This window comes from Mycena indigotica (genome assembly GCF_014461135.1).
Source record: "Mycena indigotica strain 171206Taipei chromosome Unknown Mind.scaff0027, whole genome shotgun sequence".
Classification (NCBI taxonomy): Eukaryota; Fungi; Basidiomycota; class Agaricomycetes; order Agaricales; family Mycenaceae; genus Mycena; species Mycena indigotica.
Window position 1 is genome coordinate 83,056 of NW_023503026.1, and position 4,657 is coordinate 87,712.

Genomic DNA, 4,657 nt, shown 5'->3' on the forward strand with positions numbered 1-4,657 from the left:
CACGTCCATTTCTCCATAACATAGCTTGAAGGTACTTGTCTCAAAAGCTTTCGGCCCAGGCTTGCATAGCTTTATCCTGTCATATGTTGAGCTGCGGTAAAGCAAAGAGCATGCTTACAGCTGGCTGACTTTTGGCGAACACCGGCAGGGTTGCTTAAAGGTTCAGCTTCAGAGCCAATCTCGTATCTCTCCGGCTTGTCCCCGGGCAAAAGAAGGGAGGCTCCTAACACGCTAGATGGCTGGGGCGGGCGCGTTTGACAGGAGAGGAAAGTGGAACCAGGACAGTTTCGGCACGACACGCCGATTGTCGCTGGTAACGATGGATCGTGGTGGCAAGGGAAGCATCAGCCGGGGCTCCAACAAGGTCTTCGATTGGCCAAGTATGGTGATGCACAAAAGTCGGGGGTACTGCAGCCCGGCGTTCGAGAGAGAGAGACGAGGAGGAGATTGCTATTTGGCAATGGGCAAGTCTGAGGAATGAGCGCACGTGCCCTGATTACGAGTACCTGAGTAATCGTCTATGACTAATTTCGTCCGCTGATTTATTATAATCTTAATACAATATGGTTTAATACTATACAAGATACTGACAAGACACTTATAAGTTTCTTATAGGAAGCTTAGAATTTGTAATAGTCTCATAAGGCTATAATAAGATGTTTCAATAGTATATAAGATACTGACAAGACACTTATAAGTCCTTTATTTACTGGAGACAGAGATGTCTCTGGAGGCTAAAAGGGAGGTTCTGTAAGGGCAACCCCGGAGGCCTGAGATCAAGGTCCTAGCAGGGGAGGATCCAAAGCGTGAATATTGGTAAGCAAATACGAATAAAGCTGACCTAGCAGGGGAGGATCCAAAGAGAAGAAACTCTGAGGGTCCGCCTGCTAGGTAGCTGACTATATACTGCTTGTCCGTAGCTGCCGCCGTTGGGCACAGAAGGCTTGGGCGGCGTAGCAGGCAAGGTCCCCGGGCAACCGTTGGGAGGGCGTTGACGGATCATTAACGCATCGGTGATTGTGCGGGCGAGATGGGGGGCCGGACCGGAGTCGGAACCAGAATCAGACCGGAATCGGACACGTCTCCGAGGGGCCGAAAGGGGACTTCCCCTGACAGGTTCTCCTAACATCACCCTCCCCTTTGAATGTGGTGTCTCAATGCATAGACTAGTGAAGGGTGCAGAAGTTGTGCACTGGTAGACAGTGGCTGCAGGTCCTCTCAGACTCACATTTACCAAAAAGATGCACAGCCAGAGTTGAATGACTGGCCAGACTGAATCAGGCAATCCTTCAGGGGCCTGATGCATTGTCAATTTAGCAGCAGATTGTATACTCTATAGAATTGGTTGGCCCTAGCCCAGTGGGGTTTGTTGTGCTCATTGTATTTTGGAACTTGGTTCCTATTAACGTCACATGTTATGAACACAAGCACAAGTGTGACAGTGCTAAATTGATTACAAAGACATTTGGTCACTGTTATAATATGTTTTGTTTTGATAGTATATAAGATACAGACAAGACACTTATAAGCTCTTTATGAGCAGCTTTATAATATGTTTTAATAGTTTTATAAGGCTCCTTTGATATCTTTTAATAGTCTTATAAGGCTCTTTTAATATCTTTTAATAGTCTTATAAGGCTCTTATAATATCTTTTAATAATCTTATTATAAGCTTAATCTAATATGGTTTAATACTATATAAGATACTGACAAGACACTTATAAGTTTCTTATAGGAAGCTTAGAAGTTTGTAATAAAGCCTATGATAAGATATTTCAATAGTATATAAGATATTGACAAGACACTGATAAGTCCTTTATTTACTAGAGACCGAGAGGCTAAAAGAGAGGTTCTCCTGACATCACCCACCCCTTTGAAACCAGAAGAGTATTACATCAAAGGTGGTAGAGGCAATGTGCTGTGGCTTACCTGCATACTTCCTATCAAACTCTCTGACCTCATCCAGGGCAAAGATATGGTCAAAGTATCACCTGCAAGTGTAAGAATCAGTCTAGGCTCTAGGAGTAGCTTGAATAAGGGTAGCATAAAACTCTAGAAAGAATTTTTTCAGCTAACAAAGACTTTAGAAATGCGTCATTAATATATTAAACTGATAGATATAATGTTGAAAATACTATATATACTATTATACAGTAATGCTAACTCCTTTTCTTCTGGCCAATAACCTGGCATGTAGTGGAAAAGGCCTGTATTCTAATTGGGATCAAAATGATATAGCTTGACATAGTGATCAAACCTACTAATGGTCATAAAAACTCACTCCACATTAATCATATATATTAAAGATGACAATCCCCATCAAAATTAAGGTAATTTTAAGACAGAAAATAATTAAATGAATAATAATATAATAGTGATTATATAACTAAAACATAGGGACTAGGATGTTACACTTTCTAGGCTGATCACTGATGACAGTGGCACATTTGATCCCATCATCAATTTCTGATGATATCATCAACCTCTACCACATCACACCAACCAACCCCAAACGACGGCTAGCACAGCCTTACCATATTTGGTTAGATGATATCATCCATCAATCCATCAATGACTCAGACTGAGTCATATCAATCTGAGTCAGAGTGAGTCATGACGTGAGTCAGGGTGAGTCGGTATGAGTCAGAGTGAGTCAGTATTAGTCAGCCTGGAATTAGTACATAAGTAGGACACTGGTGGCCTTCTGACTCTGGATTAGTGGTTGAGAGCTAGTCGTTTGGTTGACTTCACATGTGTTTGAGCCTTCATCCGACTTTTCATTCTCCTTGTTTCCTTTTAGCGCTCCTCCTCACGTGCAGCCCTCCCACTTCTTATTTTAATATTTGACTTGACTGGCTCCACCGCCAGCGACGCTTTCCCAGCTCTGAGCAGCCCAATGCTCTGAATCAGAATAACAACTCATTTTAATTGTATGTACCTAAACTATTGATGGCTTGGCACTGTCACCGAAGACCTTCAGCACTGACACAATGGTGTTGTGTCATCAGTTTGATGTCCGATCATCAGACACTGCGACACTGGTGGGCATATAAGGGCTAGTAAGTGAGGTGGGCCAAAAGTGGGTAAGGTCACTGTCACTGACAGCAATGACAGTAGAGGCAGTGATAGGTCGCTGAGATATCATTTAACAGAGATTAATGGCCTACATCCTAGGCTTCGGAGCGCACATTGTTTTAAAAGATTTGGTTGAGAATTGAGCTTGTAGTAGGGCAGAAAAGTTGGAGGCAATGGCAGTCTAGGCAAAAGACAGCCAAAACCCAATTTGGCAATTCAGGGTAATTTCAATAGCAGAGTGAATGCCCTGCCAATTCTGGTGAAGAATCACTTACAAGTATGTGAAATAAGCTACATTTGGTAGAGATACAGAGGTAAAACTACAGTGATCAAGGTTTATTGTAAATCAAAAAATTCACCAACTGCCATCATATATGCAAACGACAATAATAGTGTTAATATTCCAGTACTTAAGTTGAAGGTCATCACTGTCCCCCAATGGCTTGTTATGAGTGGGTTTAGCAGTGGATTTCAGTTTGTTACACCATACCCGGGCTCATGCCTCCTTGACAAGTTCACGTGTTTGAAGCTCCGAGGTGCAGATAGAAAAATAGCGGGCAGACTTCCCCAGAGCTCTAGTTGCATTCTGAAGCGACCGTAGCGTTGAATCAGTGTGAATCCGCATCTTAGCATATGCATGCCATATCGACATCCAGCCAATCAAATCAACAGTCATCTTGTTGAAGGGCTTGGGGAATAGACCTTCAAATGCCAGAAGTGCACACTGGAGAAGGTCTTCAAAGTCACAGGCAGCGAACTTCTGTTATGGAATCGTCAAATGACACTCACAGCCATGATTCAAAAATGTTTAGGTGGGAAATGTTAGTGGGAATGTATAAAGTTTTGCAATTAATTTTTTATTGTGTAAAAAACTTTGAGTTTTTCTGTCCAAAAAATGTTGACTTGGCTGGGCAAAAGGATTTTTAGGACCAAAATATTTAATGTTTTGCAATGAGTTTTTGGGCCAAGAAAAAACTTTATATATTCCCACTAACATTTCCCACCTAAACATTTTTGAATCACGGCTGTGACTCCGGCCAAACGTTCACAAACTGATTTAGGTTTTTCACAAACTGATTTAGGTTTGTGCTTATACACCTCTGAAAATTGCCGTGATGGTCACCACCACCGCATCACTGCATGCCGTGTCACATTTTCCCATGTCAACGGGTGCATTCTGAAATCTCTTGATGCCAACAAAAAATATTCTTTCTGAGCATAAGCAATAAGAATAGTTGCTGCAGACTTGCTTTAAATGCCGGTGATAATAAAACTAAAGCTACATTTACTCTGAGATATGATATCTCATCAATAATAAACTTCATAATTTGATGCTTCAGGAGAATATTCCTCTCTGCTGAATAAATTAAAATCTAGATGAGTCCCATTTCAGAGTAGTTTCAGATCTGAAAATAAGCACATTTGGGTCCCATTAATATTGCTACTTGTTTGACACAAACACTATAAGTCAGTATTTCAACTTGAAGTCACTATTACTGATTCAGCTTCTGGTCACCAATATTTATGCAAGGCTCAATATTCCATTGATTTTACAGTGTTTTTAATCAGTTTGTGCTATGCC